This window comes from Acipenser ruthenus, chromosome 3 (assembly GCF_902713425.1).
Source record: "Acipenser ruthenus chromosome 3, fAciRut3.2 maternal haplotype, whole genome shotgun sequence".
Taxonomy (NCBI): domain Eukaryota; kingdom Metazoa; phylum Chordata; class Actinopteri; order Acipenseriformes; family Acipenseridae; genus Acipenser; species Acipenser ruthenus.
Window position 1 is genome coordinate 67,869,196 of NC_081191.1, and position 21,772 is coordinate 67,890,967.

The 21,772-nt window shown below is 36.4% G+C and overlaps 1 protein-coding gene across 2 annotated transcripts in view; it reads right to left on the reverse strand.

Annotated features, from left to right (window-relative positions):
* LOC117435279 (lethal(3)malignant brain tumor-like protein 3) overlaps positions 1-21,772 on the reverse strand; it is a 115,619-nt gene that overhangs the window by 14,743 nt on the left and 79,104 nt on the right. The gene's annotated exons all lie outside the window — the stretch shown is intronic.

Here is a 21,772-nt window from a genome sequence, read left to right on the forward strand (position 1 = left end):
TGCTTCTACTAATGCATATTAAAGTTTTTTTCTATTGTACAACGACTGCCTTAGTATTATTATTATGATTAACATTATTATTATCGTTACATACATATCAAACCTTAATTACAGAACTATGATGAAAGTTTAATTTTAGGAACAAATTTAAATAATTTGTGGTATGCTGAGTTTAATTACTACAGTACGCTATAGTCATACGGCAGTGAAAAGATCAGGTTTGTGTAGAACCACAGGCCTCGTTGCCTTGGGAACATGACGCCACATTTTCCTAGCACATTCCTTTAAGGGAATGGTAAAGGTGTAAATTAGAACATATTATTGCAAATCACTAACATAATGAGTGGTAAGTAGGATTTTAAAAATAGAAATATGGTTCTTTGTTAAGGATAGATCAGGTATGCATGACTCTCATGCCACATGTACGTACAGTATACCTACTGCTTGTAGCTACTTAATGCACTCACAAATCAAAAACCTACAGATAGTATGTATAGTACACCATTTCAGTACTATTTGTCAGCACTAGAATCATCACTTTTTTTGTAAATCAGCACCTTTTTTTGTAAACTGTAGAAATCTACAGGAGAACCTGTTTCACTGTCAATAATTAGAAGGAACAAGACGGTTAAACCACACTGACATTCACACATTTCTCAAGCAATTCTGGGCCAGTCAGATATCAATCGGCACCTTATCAATCTTTTCTTTCTCGTGCAGTGGAATTGGCCTTTACCTCATGGCACATCAGCAATTTTCAGTTAGTTAAAATAATAGGCCTATTTCTTCAGGGGAAAGAATAAAACATTCCTCTCGCTTGTAGTGAACTTGCATATTTTTTAAACCCCTAGCTTTGTCATTGATAAAATACGAAAATACGTATACAATAAAAGACACACATGGCACAATGTATTGTTATCTTTGTTTAAAAAAAAATCATCAGCCTTCCTGTAATTTATTTTCATTAGTTCTAAGATATTCACATTAAAATAAATGAAAATATAAAACTGTATTTTCTATGGCAGTCCTGGGAAACATTGCCTGTTGCTCTAGTACATCTCCGTAGAGGCCTATTACTTCAGGGGGAAGAAGAGTTTGAAAATATTCCTACAGTATATATTTATTTTCAGCATGGGTCAACTGAGACGAATGACTTCTAGGGAGGACAGACTTATATCCAATTTTACAGCTGGGAGGACTGCCAGTCGCAGCGCAAACATACTTAGCAAAGTAAACATTTTGTCATATGTACGAAGAGAAAATATGTTAATGAAGAGAGCTGCAATATACTAATTTAAATATCTGTTGCGTCTTCTTAGCGAGATCTCTAGCATAATCAAAATTCCTTTTTGTGAATTTATGCAGGAACACACATAATTACATATTCATCTAAGCTTGAACCACATAGAAAATAGCACTGCGTTTGTTTATTCCATTTCACCCAAGACTTCCAACTTGTTTGCAACTGATTTGCCACTATTGCGACAGCCGCAACACTTCTATACATCTAGTCCTTAAGCGTTAGAGAATAATCCCAGCCAAGACATTCTGAATTCAGCTACTGTACCTGAAATAAATACGCAGTTAAAAGTGTTGCTTTGGTAAAAAAAAATATTTTCTGTAGACTACTGATATATAACACTATTTCCAGTTGCAACATACTTGGCAATGGTAACACAAAAAAAAGGTTCAATTATATAAACTGCTGGATAGCCAAAAGCATTTATCCTTTGGGATAAAAAAGGGAATTATTTGTGTCCACCTAACCAAAGCAATAATATCAAATAATTTGTAGAGGAAAACATTTGGCTACAAACCCCACTTAATGTCACCTCCATTTATTCCTGATATTTTATACATGTGTTATGTATCCTAAAAATAAATAATTTCTATCCAAAAATCATTTATCCTCAACAGTTTTTTTTTTTTAATAATTTGTCATTGTAACACAAAGAATGTTGAACTTCAACTCGGGTTGTAAATGATAATGCAGGCATTATGCATAATACATATTGTGAGACAGCAGGGAGGGGGTTAAAACCTCCCTGCAGAAAAAACATGTGCGGAAGGCACACTTTTGTTTTGTTAATGGTTTAATTGCTTTTGTTTAATTGTTTTATTGTTTAATCAGTACCTGCACCTGGCTATTATTGAAAATTAGAGCCAGGTGCAGGGTTTAAAAGGAAAGCAGTCAGTCCGCTCAAGGCGGCTGCTGAAGAGGGCAGAAGCCCGACTGTGCTGGTGTGGGTACAGCTGTTTTTAAAAGAAAAAGGTAGTGTGAAGCCTTTTTTGTGTGTTTTGTTTTGTTTGTTTTGTTTTGTACAGGTAAACAGCTTAGCTGTCCTGTTTTAGTTTAGGTTCCTGTTTTGTTTTAGTTAGTGCTCAAAGAGAGCTAGGTGTTTGTTTTGTTTATTTTTGTTTCTGTGTTTATTAAAAAATTGCGCAACCGCGCTTTAAAAATCCATTTGTGTGTGTTGGGTCGGTGTTTTTAAAGGGGCAACGAACGGTGGTGAGTGTGATTAGCTCACATATGGTGGCAGCGAGTGTGGGCGCCCCTGGAGACCCAAAAATGGATTTTAAAGAATTAATAGAGAGATTTAATAAAAACACCGCTGCTCAGGAGGAGCAGACAAGGAAGATGGAGAGGCAGACACAAGAGCTGGGGTTGGCCCCGTGGATAATACCGGAGCGGGAGCCAACCGAACTGGAGCTGCTGCTACAAAAGTGGGAGCTATCGTCCCGAGAGCCAGAGGGGGTGGAGCTGCCGTCCCGAGAGCCAGAGGGGGTGGAGCTGCTGTCCCGAGAGCCAGAGGGGGTGGAGCTGCTGTCCCGAGAGCCAGAGGGGGTGGAGCTGCCGTTACCAGAGCCCAGAGGGGAGGAGCCGCCTCTCCCAGAACCATCATCCATGCAAGTGAGTCCGGCGTTGCCGAGAGAGGTCCCCAGTCCCGTCATCGTGGACACCTGGCCGGAATGCCCAGACCTCCCTGCGCTGGACCTTGCTCCCAGGTCGCAGCACTGCCAGGCACAGTCGCTTACCTGGTCCCTTACTCCACTCCCCCTGGAATCCCAGACGTCGCTGCGCAAGAGGCAGACGTCGCTACGCAAGGGGCAGAGGTCACTAGCGTTCCCCCTGCTGATTGCTCCGCTCCCCTTGCCTAGTGCTACACTCCACCTGGGATTCCATAGGTCGCTGCGCAGGTCCACAGGCGCACGCCTCTGCCTGTCAGTCCTGGCTCCCGGTCACCGGTCCGCGCTATGGTCGCCCTGGACAAGCCGTCTGGGTCCGTCCTCGCCGGTCCTGGGTCCCTCCCTGGAAACGCCGGAGGGACCAACCCACCCTCAAGCCCGCCCGTGGAAGAGGGCGAAAATTGACATTTGTGGACTTGAGGGTGGGTGGTCTTTTAAGGGTGGAGGGAGGTGGCCGTTGTATGGCCGGTGTCTTGAAAAGACATGGGGGAGGATGTGTGAGACAGCAGGGAGGGGGTTAAAACCTCCCTGCAGAAAAAACATGTGCGGAAGGCACACTTTTGTTTTGTTAATGGTTTAATTGCTTTTGTTTAATTGTTTTATTGTTTAATCAGTACCTGCACCTGGCTATTATTGAAAATTAGAGCCAGGTGCAGGGTTTAAAAGGAAAGCAGTCAGTCTGCTCAAGGCAGCTGCTGAAGAGGGCAGAAGCCCGACTGTGCTGGTGTGGGTACAGCTGTTTTTAAAAGAAAAAGATAGTGTGAAGCCTTTTTTGTGTGTTTTGTTTTGTTTGTTTTGTTTTGTACAGGTAAACAGCTTAGCTGTCCTGTTTTAGTTTAGGTTCCTGTTTTGTTTTAGTTAGTGCTCAAAGAGAGCTAGGTGTTTGTTTTGTTTATTTTTGTTTCTGTGTTTATTAAAAAATTGCGCAACCGCTCTTTAAAAATCCATTTGTGTGTGTTGGGTCGGTGTTTTTAAAGGGGCAACGAACGGTGGTGAGTGTGATTCTTTCACAATATCCAATCTGTCACCTGTGACAGTTTTATAAAGCAAGGTCACTTCCCTCAGGGCTTGCTTTGTATACTGATTTCAGTTACTTTTAGGGAAGGCTTTTTTCTTGTTGTACCCATTTTTGTTGCAAGGTGGCTCTCCCCAAAAATGGTGAGCTGTTACATGCAGAAAAAAAAAAAATCTGTTTTACAGACAGACAAATGCTACTTTGTACAAGTATAATCATTATTTTTACTTGGCTCATGATAAACAAATACTGCATTCAATTCCAATTTTGTGTGGAACACCTTCGTTTTCAGTGAATGCACGGTTGTCTAATAATGAACCATGCTTTCGGTGTAATACTGGCAATTCTCTTTAAAATAAAACAGTGGATTTTCATTATAATTAATTAATTTGTCATGTAAACTGTACGGGTTAATTCAGTTCTATTTTTTATTTTTTTTTAAAGATAATGAAATGAAAATCAAACCAATATTTGTAGTGAATCTTCACTAGATTTAATTCCTTTAAGAAAAATTTAAAATGTATTAATAGGCATTGTGGTTACAATCTGGGCCACTCCTAATAGGATTTTACAACAAATGTCGTGAGAAAGCAACATAAGATAAATAAATGAGCTAAGCCTTGATTGGTGGTTGTGAAAATCTCCCTGAAATATTATTTTGTAATCTTTATGCAATTAACCCCAATCAAACAAATTACTTCAAACCAGTTCATTGACCTTTTGCTCCAACTCCATGTGCAATCCTGGGCTGGGATCAAATAAAAATGTATGGTGCTGCACTCCCTGTATAATGGCTATGACACCACCCTAATTTTGATTTAAGCCAGGCCATAGTCATACCTTAAAGACATGATTCCATTTGGGTTATTCCACACCAAATGAACCAATGGTCCCAATCTGATCGTCTCAGATTCTTTTGATATAGAATATTCTTTTGATATAGAATAACACAGAATGCCCTATTGCCTATTGGTGACCATGGATGCAATGCAATGACGGCAATAAAAACACCATATAGTACTTGTGAGAACTTCTGAACCAGTGTAGTTACCACCTTCTCTATAGGCCCGGTGGTAGAGGGTGCGCTAAGGGGGATACAAAGTTGTTTTGGGGGGAGGCACATTATGGAAAAGGCCAAGTCAAATAACTTGTATTCACCACTATTATGTGTTACACTTCACTATGGCCACAGATAAATAATATTACCGCATGATGCTATGAAACACCCACATATCACTAATTACTCTAAGTGCCACACTATACTGAACGTATTAGCAACCCTTACTTCTGAGCTACAACTTGAAATGAATACAATGAACACAGTGTGCAGGCCCAAAAGGATTGCAATATACAAATATCGACACACACCCCAAACTACTGTAAAGTAACAAATATACACATAATCCTTACTTTTAACTGACAGGACAATCATATATAAATGTATAAGCTCTCGTAAATAAGTCAGATTCCCTTAGACACATTTTTTTTCTTTCTATTAGTTATCAAGTCAGCTGCAAATTACCAGCTGCATTTACTGCATAAATAAATAAATAAATGAATAAATAAATAAAGTGACCTGTAGGGGAAATGACACTAAGCAATTTGTGCTGCAATATGACTCTGCCCTTGAAATGCGCAGATTAGGAGACGTCACATACTGTGAGATAATGGGACCCTACAAAGGGGGTTACTCATGGCGGGTATTACTGGTACTAATTAAAAAAAATATGTAACCTTTTAATGTTCCATAAATAATGCATATTATAGTTTTGTCTACATTATTTGACACAGTTTGGCAAAATTGTATTTGTATCCATCTTTTGAATAGATTGGTCCTCTGGCAATACAGAAAGGTCTTTCTACGACTGAGATGGTGATTTGAGTTTTGAAAATATATATTTTAAATCATGTGCCAGCAATGCGAGCATCAAGTTCATGCTAAACATGCTGTGAACTGCTTAAAGAAAACTGCTTTTCCTTTAACAGTTATTTCAATTCAAGACCTGCAGACAGGCAAGACTGATTTCTGGTTGGATAACCTACAATATAATCAGTCTGATCAGTTAAGAGCAGATTTAACAGGAGTCTGATTACTCACATTGCTGGCAATATATATATATATATATATATATATATATATATATATATAAAATCTAAAATGAATTACTTAAACTGTTTAAGAAAGACCTTTCTATAATACCATAGGAACCTGTCTCCTCAAGAGATGGACACAAATACAATTCTGCCAAACTGCATACAACACTGTAGATACTGTGCATAGTTTAGCTGGTAATAATTTATTTAGAAGCCAGTTTGCTGTTCCATAAATTATTTGCTGTCTAGATGCAGGTAAACCTTGCTAAATTGATTAATTCTAACAAAATGCCATTAGTGAGTGTGCAAGATATGTGCCAATTAAGGATAAAACGCACCTATTTAAGCATAGGGATACATTTTACAATTCTAGCTGTTTAACCAGGCATATTAAAAGGAACATAAAATTAAATAATTATACAGAAATGAAGGTAGTAGCCAAAACATTTTCCTGCTTGACTGAAGTTTCTTACATGTTTTACTATTTCACCTTAGTTTTGAGGTAGGTTTGAGGTTATGGATGATTAACATAGTAGCCTGAGGAATTATTTGCATTTAAAAGATACGTTGATGACGTCATCATCACAAGTAATGGCAGAAATAGACAAAGAAAATATTAGAAACCTAAAAAACTACTTGAATACAGACCATCAAACTCCACAACAAATCTGATTTCCGATATCTTGAACCAGTTGACAGGCAGCAACTGGGTACTCAAACAGTCTGGTCATGTAGTTCTAGCTTGCAAATGCAAGCGATGCAAATGAAGTGCTAATCTGATTTTTATGTTGACAGTGAGGACAGCAATAAGGAGGCAGAAAAAACCACGGCATACAAACAGGAAATTCACAGGTTAAAAGGTATGAATCATATTCCCCATATGGGTTTGGCTCTTGTGTGGAGACTCAGAACACCTGCCAACTAAGGAATCAATTATATACATACCAATTAGAAAATGGAAAAATGTACCTGATGGCAATGGAAGGGAGACAAATCTGTGAAGCTTATTTTGTGGTAACAGCTCTGTTTATCTAGTGGAAAATGTATTGTCTCATGGTATAGCTATTAGCTACCACAAACTTTAAACAAACAATACACAATACACTTTCTTCTAGGTAAACAGAGCTGTAACCACAAAATAAGCTTTACAGATTTGTCAGATTTTACAGAGGGTACATTTTTTAATCTTCTAATGTAGCCCTGTAAGCTTGAAGTTTCTCCTATTGATATAAAACAATGGTCATTTTGTAGTCGATATATCTTAAATTACTGTTATCACAATGTTGGCCTTCTGTCTTTAAGACAGCCACAATAAACAGATTGCATTCCTGCAAATTATTTTGAACAAAAGTGTCCAGAGGGCAAGGCAGTTGGAGATATAATACAGTGACAACATGCCAGTTGCTAAGCTGACTCAGCCTGACAACAGGCCCCTCAGGAGGAAACCCTGTCATTCCTAATATTGAACATCTCTTGGGCAACGAGCTTGATGTAATGGAGGATTTCATCCACCTCGGAAAAGAAATGGTACCAATGCCAAGTGCTGTCAACAAGCTACAAATCAGCCAGGGCAACAGAGCTACATAGCACAAGGTTAGGCTACAACTAGCAGTCAAACTATATTAGCTGGAAGCCCAGCAGCTATAATAGAAGTCAACGCTTCAGACAGGACTTCAGTTTTTTTTTTTTCCCCCAACAAATGTCAACATTTACAGGGAGCTTATTAGTTCTGCCATGCTGCTCTTCAGATGGTGTAAGCTATATGTTCTTGGGAGTGATAATGCTATTTAGAGTTTGAGAGCAAAGTTAGCTGGCATTATACACAAAGAGGCTGCATTTTTACCTGAATTTTTATGAATAGGCCAGATTTTTCACAAACCAACTGACTTACAATTTAGTTACCCTGTTGTCCTTATAACCAACTAAGGACTCCAATTAAACTAAAGAACACTTAAGTCTAGCTAATGGCTAGTATAAACCTTTTCCTAAATAGAAGAAATAATTATGGCAATAGAAATCGAGGCGAGTTAAAGATAAAGCGTACAAATTAAGGCGTGCAAAAAAGATTACTTACAGTTGACCTGCAGGCTGTAAGCACTGACATTTTTTTTTTTCAATTGCATAGGACATATATTTACTAAAGTTGTTATCAGGGTAATACAACAAGTGTGGAGAGATCAAGCGTTGAATAACTCTCTCTCTATATATATTTTCTTTTTACTGAATCTCATTTTGGAATTGATCTTGCATTAGAAATAATGTTGCATTGTTTAATTTAGGTTTAAATGTGACTTGATCGTTTTTATTATATTTAAACATTTTAAGCATAAAAAAAAAAAGATTTTGATTTTTTTCAGTGTTTAATGAGGCCTACAATGGTAACCTATTTTCACAAACTTGTGCAATGCATTTACATTTTCACAGATATGTCAATTTAAAGCATTAGATGTTTAAGTGCCCAGTGACCTTTAAAACATGCAAATCAATCATGTTATTCTGTATACGTTTGCTAATAATCTGGGTTTATAGTTTATTTATCCTCAATTATATAGCCTAGACTGAATCTAAACTGACCTCTGTTGGCTGTAGGTCTAAATTATAGATTATCTGAAAAAATGCTGCGAAATTGTATAATTGAAAATATTTTATTAATATATAAATCAGATTTCATACCTTTAAAGACTTTTAAAATGTAATAAAAATGCAATGCTTTGGAGACTTGTTCACAAAACAGGAGGCTGTGTGGTCCAGTTGTTAAAGAAAAGGGCTTGTAACCAGGAGATCCCCGGTTCAAATCCCACCTCAGCCACTGACTCATTGTGTGACCCTGAGCAAGTCACTTAACCTCCTTGTGCTCCATCTTTCGGGTGAGAAGTAATTGTAAGTGACTCTGCAGCTGATGCACAGTTCACACACTGTAGTCTCTGTAAGTCGCCTTGGATAAATAGTTTGCTAAATAGTTTCTTCATAATAATTGGTGTTTTAAGTACAGTCTTGGCGTAGGTATTGAGGCATGCTAGAAGTCATTGGTACAAGCCCACATGATGTTAGTTTAACACAATCAGCCAGCTACATGCAGCTGTAAATCAAAACCCTTTATTATACTGTACCATCTAATCAAGCTTTCACTTCCCTTGCTAACTCCAAATTTGCACTCAAACTGAGATAATGATTTTAAAATGTACATTTATTAAGGGATAAAGAATTAAAATAGTTTTATTCCCCCTTATAACATTTCTACATTGATCAACAAATGGTTGTTTAACACAAAAAATTAAGATTTTGTAATTAACAGAATCTAATTTTAAAAACTTGCAACTAATCTTTTGGCAACTGCTGATTTTGTTTACTGTGGTTTCATAGACAAATCTAGATTTTAGTTGAATAGAATTTCATCTGAAAAAATTGACATAGCAACTGGCATTATCAACCATTTAAGTAATGATTTCCTAAATACAATAAGGTCTTTATAATGTTATAATTGCAATACTAAGCAAGATATTTCAGTTTTTTATTTTTCTTAAAAATATTTCCCAACATAAAACCAATGTCACCTTACAATAATTGATTTTGAGTTTCAGTGTTTTAAAATAAAATATCAAACAGAATTAAATTTCAATGTACCATTTGTAATTCAGTAATATGGGGTCTGAATACTTTTGCAAGGCACTGTATATATATATATATATATATATATATATATATATATATATATATATATATATATATATATTATATTGTGAACCGGAGCTTCCTCTCTGTGGTTTGTTGCTCCTTTAAAAGCAGACCCAGTTTTCAAAAGCGCTGACGCGCTAGTTTTAATAACAAATAAACAAAAACAAAAATAAATACCTAGCTCTTTTCAAGCACTAACTAAACATTAACAGGAACTCTAAAACTAATCACTAGACAACTAGGCTGTTTACAGGCTGAAAACAAAACACACAGGTTTACAAACAGTATTTACAAAAAGGCTATACGCTGTACCTTTTTTCCATACGCTTCAGCACACTATCAAGCAGGCTTCTTCACACAGCAGCCCCGAAGAGACTGGCTGCTTTCTTTAAATACCCTGCACCTGGCTCTAATTTACAATGATAGCCAGGTGCAGTGGATCATTAGTAATAAAACAATGAATATATGTTTTTATGCAGGGAGGAGAACCCCCTACCTGCTGTGTTACAATATATATTTATATTTAGTCAACTTTAACCATTTTCCAATGAAACAAAAAGCTAAATACACAGCTTCTAGTAATTTAACAAACAATCTTTATCAAAAAACAAACAAACACATTTCATTTAAAGTGTTTGTTCATGACAAAATTACTGGCACCCCTGGTTTAGAATTTCATGTGTCAAAAGAATTTCCTTTTGCTTTTATTACGACTTTCAGATATCATTCTTAACGAGTATGTTACATGTTGGTGAAATCTGGGCCCATTCTGTCTTACATATTTCCGTCAGCTCAGACAGACTGGATACATTTCAAATCAGTCCAAAGCATTCCTATTGGATTGAGATCTGGTGATTACAAAGGACATTCCAGAACTTTTATCTTTGTTTTCTTCAAGAATTCCAGAGATTACGTAACTGTATGCTTTGGGTCGTTGTTGTGTTGAAAGATAAACTATCTGCCAATCAACCTACAAGCAGATGGTATCAATGCACTTTGTATAATGTTTTGATACATGGCTGCATTCATTTGATCTTAAATAACACAAATGTTTCCAGTCTCTGAACTGCTAACCCCCCGTATCATGATCAAACCACCTCCAAGTTTTTATTCATTGAAGGCTTTTCCTTTTTGTTTCTCCAAACATACTGTGGTGAATTTTGGGGGAAAAGTTATATTTCAGTCTCAATTGACCAGATACTTTTGTTGAAAAATGCTTCAGATTCCTGTTAATATTTCTTGGCACTGTTTAGTTTTATGAATTTTCCTTAAAAGTGGTTTGCAGCAAAGGTCTACATGCATACAACTCTTCTGTGTTCAGGTGTCTTTGTACAGTTCTTCCGTGCACTATTACTGTATGCCTGATGCTTCTAAATTATTCTTTTAGTCCTTGGCTGTTAATCTTGGTTGATTCTCCACTTCTTCCAAGTTTTTCAGTTGAATTTGTGGTGTTTCTTGATTATTGCAGCGGTTGTGGATTTTGGTATTCCATATTTCTTTGATACTGTTCTGTAGCCATTTCCTTTGTTGTAGTTTGCTACGTCCTTTGTCGTGACCATCATCTGCTGTGTTGCCAAAACTTTCTTCTTCAACAGATGTTGGAAATAATTACCTATTTTCCTGGCTATTGACTTTATAATGCATCTTAATTACTGTTGTGGCAAGCTGGCTTGAGCGGTGACGTCAGACCCTGAACAAACACACAGCACTGTGAGTGAAATGAAAGGAATCCACAGCAGATTGGGGTAATGAATGCGCTGCTTGCATTTTTATTATTGTAAATAATAAATGAACAAATAAAAAGTGTGAACAAAACAGCACACCGCACTTTGGGCCAAAATAAACAGACAAACAAAACAAACAGACACTAACACTGCGCCCAGGGAGGTTGGCTACAGTTCCATGGACCTTAAACTTCTTAATAATATTTGCAACTGTTGTCACAGGAACATCAAGCTGCTTGGCGATGGTCTTGTAGCCTTTACCTTTACCATGCTTGTCTATTATTTTCTTTCTGATCTCCTCAGACAACTCTCTCCTTTGCTTTCTCTGGTCCATGTTCAGTGTGATGCACACAATGACACCAAACAGCACAGTGACTACTTTTCTCCATTTAAATAGGCTGAATGACTGATTACAAGATTGGAGACATGTGTGATACTAATTAAAGAAACTAATTAGTTTGAAATATCACTATAATCCAATTATTTATTATCTTTTCTAAGGGGTACCAACAAATGTGTCCAGGCCATTTTAGAATATCTTTGTAGAATCAGCAATAATTCATCTCTTTTCATAGCTTCTTTGCTTTATTCTATGACATACCAAAGGCATGCAAGTAGACATGATAAAATAGCTTTTAATTTCATCACTTTTCAGGAGGAATGAAGCATTATTTCAGTGAGCTGTAAGAGTACCAACAAATTTGAGCACGTCTGTATATATGTTGTGGTTAAAACCCCATCCCTGGAAAACATGGGCAGTATGTGGTCTGGCAGTATAAAACATTGAAACTGTTTAAAAAGTTGTCTGTAAATTATCAATGAAAATGATCGCTATGCCAATACATGAGACCATGAAACAGCAGTATGTGCACAAAACCAGCTGCCCTAATGTTTTTATGCATCTTTCTGTGTGGCTGTCAATCAGAAATTGTCTATGGGAATGTATTAGTAATGAATGACATGTCATCTTATAACATTTTATTATTTTATTCACACTAACTGTACAACTAGTTATACAATATGCTACTATATGATACTATAAAATATGCATATATCTACTTGCAAATCCTTTGCCATGAATTAAACAAAGCAGCACTCAAGATAAGATTTTGGGTCATTGAGTGATTTCCTCTCCAATTTAGACACTATGGGGTCTATTCATAAAGGTTTTTTAGGGGAAAACAGGAGTACATGTTCAGATTTCGACCATAGGTGCTTATTTAATGACCATTGCTACTCATAAGGGACAACTGACATGTGTTGTTAAGCCCCACGGACATTCGTTCCTAAAGGAATATTTTAAACAAATTGAGATAAGGGTTAACGAGTAACTCATTAGCATAACGTTTTCATCGATTCTGAACATCAGCCTACTAATCACAAACCTGAACGACAGCAAAATGCTGTCGACAACTAGGTTTTACTGAACGCTTGGTGCAGTCAACTAACACAGTCTCATTTAAAAATGTAAAGTGATCACCTTTGTAAAAACAAGTAATATGAACATTTAAAAAGATTCTCCCATCCCTTTTTTAAAAAATAAACTATACGAAAAAAAAATATTTTATTATACTGCTATGCACTGTTATACAATTTGCTGTCCACGAGATTAACACTACATAATTTGTCACACTGCATGTGTTTTATGCCAACTTGGAACAACTTGTTGTTGCCTGGATAGGTCAGGATGTGCACTTCAGTACAATTCTGACAAGGTGTGCTGCATCACGACTGCATGTTGTATCTTGCACAACATTGTAGTCAAAAGAAGGGGACCAAGATGTGCCTTACCCCACAGAACAGGACACTGCAGCAGCACCTGTTCCAGCAGATGCGAGCAGACAAGGTAACACAGAAAAACATGCACACAAGGTAGCACAGAAAGACATGCTTTACATAGTTTTAAAGAAAAATCAACCAAGTATATTTTTATATATATATCTGTTTATTTATTTAAATATCCTGGATAACCTAACAGCATTTCTTTCTTATTTTAATATTTTTTAGTGGTAACCTAAAAAAATTGTAATCATAAATGCCTTTAAAATCACACACATGCCCTCCTCTAAAACAAACAAACCAAAAAAAATCTAGACATGGCTTTTGGACCATATAGTTTATGTTAATTTTTCAAAACATTTTCTATCAGTCAGGAATTTTCATGTTTGCCTCTTTGGCGTGCTTGCATGTATCTCTGTTGGAAGATTCCTTTAGACTATGTTTTCAACATCTATTGAGCGCCCTCAGGGAACATTTATAGGGCTGGTGATATCATCAAAAAAGAGACGGATTTCATTCTTGAACGACTAAATGCAGAGTCATAGATTGCTTAGCGACAGTCGCCTGTCTGCACATATCATTTTATAATATCCATATGGATGACTTTCAGTAGTTTTAAACAAAATTTGATTAAATTAGCACAATCGGCAAGTACTTTTATGAATAAACCCCTATGTGCGTAAAATGTATTTTGGGTGAGTAAAATGCAACATTTCCTTAAAGTCATGAGTACTTTCAATAAATACTGTACATACTTTAATGCTAACACATGGGGCATGCATTAACCACAGCCTTATATTTTAATGGTAATGTTACTTTGAACTATTGTACAAATACAGTACCTGGTCTTGCAATTAAAACAAAAACATACATTATTGTTATTTGCTTTATTGACCACAAATGATGTGGCTGTGCAGCAAATAAATGCAGAAACAGGGCTTTTTTTTTAATTCCAACGCTGCAGATGGAATATACTTAACAAAAGGCCTGCATACACATACTGTATATTTCCAATAATTCTAAAAAACTGTAACGATACTGCACTAATGCAAGTAAAGAAATGATAATACTGTATTCCTTACTGATCGCCTTGCTATAGCAATATAAACATCCCGACTCTCTCCAAACAAAGAATATTGTATTTATTATATAAATTTACCTTCCAAACATTCGGTTGACAGAGAGGTAAATTAGTAGGTTAGGTTAAGGGAAACTACAATAGTGGCGAGAGATCCTAAGGACCAAGAATCCAGTCGCTTATTCACCGCTACAGCATGGTTGAATCCACTGCAAGTAAGTGGATTCAACCATGCTTTTTTTTTTTTTTTAATAAAAACCTGAACTTATTGTTCACGTGTTTCCACAATTAGCTGTCCTGGCATTTCAATCATCCATTCTCTCGCTACTGCATGCGTATATTCACAATGACCACTGAGATGCCAAGAACCAATGAAGTACAAGAAGCTTGAACTCAAGCTATGTAGCAAAATTGCTATGCATATTCTTCACGCATGAAATTTAAATATCATACATAATTCATATTTTTTAAATGCGTAAAACACCCAGTATGCAGCTTATCTGCAGCGCTAACGACAAGATTTATTTATTGTTACAAGATTAGATCTAATTATCTATAGTACAATCACCAAAATATTACATACATTATATCTACTGCAGATTTGGTGTCAGGAGAATTGGATCACTTCTGGTCTACTGCTGAGGTGACAGTGGCCCGAGCTCTGGTATCCATGGAGTTTCAATATGCTTGTAATTAAACTCTGGCTCCATCCATACCATCCCTTGAGTTTTTTCAAAATGGACCTCAACAGATGTTGGTATTTAACAGATTATGTTTTTATTACTTGTAAACTGTTGAGTAACTAATGCTGTCTTAAAAAAAAATCTGCACTTCAGTATTAGTCAAATGCAAGCTGGCCCCGATCTAGGTGGAGAATGAAGCCCCTGGGAGGGTTTATCCCAAGCAATATTATCATTTCCTCTGGTTTTCTTGTCAATTTGATTTATTGAAGGGCACATGTATTATTTTAATGTATACAGACCTTTATATATCTATTTACTGGTTATTTTATAAAATGACTGACTGCAATGACTGAAAACAATTGATTACATCTAATTTAGTTAGATTAATCAACTAATATTTGGTAGATTAAAAACCCCTGGTTTTAAAACTGTAATACACATTTTGGTGACAGGGCCTCAGTTGCTGTGCCTCTCATCTGTGGAACCATAGTCATAAACATGTGCTAGAGTGTATGTGTATGGTACTACACTACAAACCCAGCAGTCGCGTGGAATAAATATGGACACAATTGTATGTTATTATTTTAAAAGGAGAAACAATGTTACACCATAGTTCTGCAAAATTGCTGGGGTCAGTGTCTGGCAATTGCTTGTCATTAATTATTATTTAATCTTAATTTATCTGTCTAAAGTATAGACATTATTGTTTTCCTTTTGGGTAATGCAAACGCTAATGCGTCCATACACCTCTAATGTGCTGCCATGGCAACAGGTGAAATCATGCTGCTGCCACAGTACAGAAAGGACAGCATTATATGTTTTGCCCTAGTTACAGGCTGACTCATGTTGCTGCAGTACTGAAGACAAAGCTCTAATTTGCTACTATGGTAACAAGACAAAATCAAGACGGACAGAAGGGCTATGGTACTTAGACCCCCCAAAACCACTGTAATATTAGAACTAAATATTAATAAAATGTTGGTCCTAAGAAACAGTTAGGTTCAAATAATTCTAACTGTTTATGCATCATTGAGGATTTACATCATTACAGTACAATGGTGACCGTTATAACAAGTATGTTAATAACATACATCGCTCCCAATAGCTGTAAATTCAAAATATGATAATACTGATGACCATGATATAATGTATAACGACAGTATGTACAGAACAGTAGAGAATAAGAATTTGCAATAAAATGTTTATCACAATTTCATAAGCGATTCTCCAGATATGCATAAATGTAAGTGGTACCGACAGCCACCCCCATATATCTCCAGAATCTAATAGCCTCAATACTTTATACTAAATAATAGAAGTACCAAGTTTCCAGACAATCTGGTAAGAATATATACAGATATATGGATAAAGTGTGACATATAGTACATATTGCATGTTTGTCTGCCACCATTATATCCCCATCGCAGGGGAATAACTATGCTCATTTTAACAGATTTATCATTTAGACAGAATATACAGAAGATGATGTATTCTTTCTATGTATTTGAACCCTTCATGTAATAGATCAAGATATGGTTGACTCTGCACAGTGCAGCAGTTGCAATGTAATGTCCGTCTCCAGCTTTGTTTTGGTATTTATTTTAAAGATGTTGCTCCTACGTCGATTAACATACAGCTCTGGAAAAAATTAAGAGACCACTGCAAAATTATCAGTTTCTCTGGTTTTACTATTTATAGGCATGTGTTTGGGTAAAATGAACATTTTTGTTTTATTCTATAAACTACTGACAACATTTCTCCCAAATTCCAAATAAAAATATTGTCATTTAGAGCATTTATTTGCAGAAAATGACAACTGGTCAAAATAACAAAAAAGATGCAGTGTTGTCAGACCTCGAATAATGCAAAGAAAATAAGTTCATATTCATTTTTAAACAACACAATACTAACGTTTTAACTTAGGAAGAGTTCAGAAATAAATATTTGGTGGAATAACCCTGATCTTCAAGCACAGCTTTCATGTGTCTTGGCATGCTCTCCACCAGTCTTTCACATTGATGTTGGGTGACTTTATGCCACTCCTGGCGCAAAAATTCAAGCAGCTCGGCTTTGTTTGATGGCTTGTGACCATCCATCTTCCTCTTGATCACATTCCAGAGGTTTTCAATGGGGTTCAGGTCTGGAGATTGGGCTGGCCATGACAGGGTCTTGATCTGGTGGTCCTCCATCCACACCTTGATTGACCTGGCTGTGTGGCATGGAGCATTGTCCTGCTGGAAAAACCAATCCTCAGAGTTGGGGAACATTGTCAGAGCAGAAGGAAGCAAGTTTTCTTCCAGGACAACCTTGTACTTGGCTTGATTCATGCGTCCTTCACAAAGACAAATCTGCCCGATTCCAGCCTTGCTGAAGCACCCCCAGATGAGTCCAATTTTTAGCTTTGCCCAACACCTGGTCGTCTAATGGTTAGACGGAGACCTGGAGAGGTCTACCACAGTGTCTCGCACCCACTTTGAAATGTGGTGGAGGATCGGTGATGATCTGGGGATGCATCTTTGTAAATGCATCTATTTTATTTTTTTTTCTTCAAGTTGAGGATGGGAAATTTGGGCTGCGTCTTAAATTCAAGGGTGACGCCGCACCACGGCAGAAAAAATAAAACATGTATTTTTACATACAAGCCGTTCACAATGCCACTGAAGTGATGCGAAAAAAATAGAATTGATATCTATTTTTGCAATTTTCTCGCGCAGCAGCTACGGAACTGACCAATCAGAGAACTGCTTCAATGCACGTGATCCAGGGTGAAGTAGTATTGAAAATGATGGAGGAAAAAATACTTGCTGTGGAAAAATACCCAGAGTTTTATGACAAAGGTCATCACAATTATAAAGACACAGATTTGAAAGTCAATTTCGAAGGCCTGGTATGTATGTTTTATTGCCATATATGTTGAAATACAGTCAGAGAAGGTAGTCATAATTACAATCATGTTGACGAATATATACTAGTCTTGATCATAGTTCTGTCTATCAGAATTTTTGATAGTTTAATTTATCTGGCAGTTTTCCAATCGGTTGCATCGTCTCTGTGTCGCTTCAGGTGTGTATGGTCATGTTGCTGCGAAAGTATCTTGTCGCCCAATGAAAATTCTTTACTCTTCCACCCACCAGTCTCCCACCTCAGCTCTTTAAAAAATACAGCATGCTGTATCTATCATTAGCAACTTCAGATACTGTGCTGTACTATGAACTAAAAAGCACACAAGCCACTCACAGTAAACACATAACACACTTATGATATGGCCGCATGACTAGAAGAAAACTCTAAACGGCTTCCTTCATTATTTTATTTATGAGGAAATAAAGATAATGAAAAAAACATGTATATTCTCTCTATAATAATCAGAACAAACGCATGCTCTTCAACTGTAATGATACATTATCCTAACTGACGTCAATCATCCCTAGGGGATCAACCCTTTAACTTTATTGGAGTGCTTAGATTTGTAAATCATCAAAGATTGATTATGTATTATCTGTTCTTGCAGCACTAGTAGGAATGATTGGTGAAAGAAAGAACTACCTCATAGTTTTTTTATTTGTTTATTTATTTTTTTTAACAGTATGCAACTTTAAAAGATGCTTTCATGCAAAAAGAGGTGTAAAGTAACTTCCCAGTGTCAAATATTGAGTAAGCTTAGCAGGGATGATGTTTCATGATTCTTCAGACTCTAAGTCCTTTAAAAAAAAAAAAAAAAAACTCATAGCAGTATAAAAAATAAAAAACAGTAAGCATGAAAAGATGTCCTTTTGAATGTTTCAACATTTTGAGGGTCACATTGCGTGTCCAGCCCCTTCACTTATTAATTAAGGGAGCGGTGTTGCCAATGTATTGCAAAAAACAAAAATACGATCTCCATCATCCAGAAATACAATGCAATTATTAAAGTATATTAAAAAATGGTGTCTGAGATATGAGTTGATTAAATGACACTGGAGGTTAAAATAAAAGTGGCAGTGAAAAGACTGACCTCAATAGGTCAATTTCCAAGGCATGTTTAAAAATCTTATTTCCAATTATCTTGTAACAATTGTAAGTCACCCGGGATAAGGGTGTCTGCTAAGAAATAAATAATAATATTAATAATAATAATTGCTCACAACCTAAAAGTGCAAAAAGTGTATTTAACCACTTTACCACCAAAATTCTACTACATTTTAAATTGACCAAATTGATCCCCACAGCTTGAAGATAATTACAACTAGCTCAGATAATACTATAAACCTTTGGACCTGGAATAAGAAAAGCTGGGACAATGGGAAACAAATGTAAAGTGGAATGGCTTTGTGGGTTTGTGACAGGGTAGCATCACTGGCAAGGCTGTTTCTACCAGGAAGGGAGACTCAGAGACATGAAAGCTGCAGTGAAGCCCTATCACACTAGTTTAATAAACAAACAGTGGACCAAACAAAATACATTAACAAAACAAAAGGCTCAAAGGCCAAAACAAAAGGTCTATACAAAAACTCACGAACATAAGCACAGCAACACAACAACACAGCAACACGAACATCCACCACCGACATTAACAAATGTGATCACCCTTTTTATACACCTGTGGCTGTACAATTAATCATTAATCATATATTCAATTTACGGTTCCAGCCACTTTCCCACATGTTTAGACAGGGAGGAATTTAACCCTCTCCCTGCCAACCCAATATTCTGCACACACACCTGTGCTCTGGCAGGGCTTGCACCCTGCCACAGGGTTTATGAAACCACATATGTTATTAATGACTCCAGTCAGAAAGTCAGCATTGTGCTTTGTCAAACCACTTTACTCCAACATCATCAGCCATGATAGTTTGAGGCAAGGGCTAATATTTATTTTTCACACACATGGATGAATCAATACCAAAGTGTCACATTTGAAAAGTATTATACTGTTTTTATGTGTATGCTTAAAATATAATGTTACAGTTAAAGATACATTCTAATTAAAGAAATTACTCCAGGCCTGTGTTTACTGGAAGTACCACTGGCATGACTCTGAAGTAGTCAAAACAAATAGTTTAAAATGTTCCCTTTACAGAAACGAACATATCCAATTCACAAAAACAATTTGATGTCCACATATGCCAGCAAATATTCACAAATATTTCCATTTGAGAAAAATATATATTCAGAAATATCATTTGCGTCTAAATTGCCACGTTAAGACACACTGAAATCCCTGACAAATGACCATAATGATGGTTTGGCAGGGCTGAGGCCTGCCCCAGTAAATAATGTATTGTTGATGGTGTTTTGTAATGAAAATTATTTCGTTTGGCTTAAAAAATAAAAATCTTTAATTTCACAAACACGTGTGCTAGATATGACAGGGCTGGGAGGTTAGAGTACCTAATTGAACCTTAATCTGCAGCATGTAGCCAGTTGTTAATTGAATAATTGCTTATCAATTAACTTTGGCCACATGCCTTTAAAAAGCGGTTTCTTTGTTCTGTTCTTTGTGTACCAGCGTAGAGACTCATGGCTGAGTGGATAGCCATGAAAGTGAACCAAGACTGAAAACCCCCGCGTGTTTAACCCAGATCCTTAGGAGAGGGATTAATTTAGGGGATTTTAATCCCTCCTAAATTTATTTAGTTTGTGCAGGGAGAAGGTTCCTGAAGCGGGACCTCTCTTTCAGTGGGAGCAGTGCACAGCCTGAGTTTGGCCACCTTTGTTTCTTTGTTGTTTTTCCCCCACTGTGTTTTGTTTTGCATTTTTGTAATTATGTACAAAATTAATGTCGTTTCTCGTTTCTCAGCGGATACCCACACAGTAAGTAACAGAACACTCATGTCAGCGGGCCAAAAACAAGAGACAATACAGATGTACAGTAGATGTCAATTTACAAAAATTTTGCTATGTACCAACAATGCTATGCAGGGCAGTCTATTTATAAAATAGTACGGTACCTATATTGTTTTATTAACCAGTTACAGTAGAGACCATCAAATCACAACAGATTCAACTGCTTGTAAAACAGTAATGAATAGCAATTTTTAATTTTTTTTTTAACTTTTTACACCCACCAAGGTAAATTCCAACATTAATGTGGTATCAGTAGTTTAATCTAAAATTCTGTAAATCCATTTTCATTTTGCAGGTACCTGTATATACAAACCTCTACAGTTGTTAAGAAAAAAAACAAAAACACGTATTTTGTTGAAATGTAACACAAGTTTAAATTACACAGCAGGCTTGTTTATTCAGTTTGAAAGTTAAAATATAATAGAATTGTATTTTTTGTTTGAAATCCCAGAAAACTAGCAACACTTAGCTACCATTATTTAATATTAATGCATGGAATAAATTAGTGATAACAACTTACAGGAAAATTGTGAGCTCTGATGGGCTGAATAGTTTATTCCCGTTATAAAATGTCTTAAGATCTTGTAGCTTTATATTATTCTTTTTTGTTGTAGTACATTTACTTTTATTAGTTTTTTTTTTTTTTTGGTAACAGAAAAAGCTATGGAAATGGTGGTGTAACGCATTTTGAAAAGATTTTGCTTGGAGTATCACTGTCAAAGTAAACACATTTTAAAACATTCTTCTGTTTTTGTAATATATTGTATTGCATACATCTTCAGTAAACGCTAATTTGGTTTACATTACTATTTTCTGTATTTTATTCATGCATTCTAGTCACACGCAATGACACCTCATTTATCTGCGGATTTCACACATCCTATGGCCCCCCAAGCGCATGGATAACCGGAGTTCCACTGTATTCCCCTTT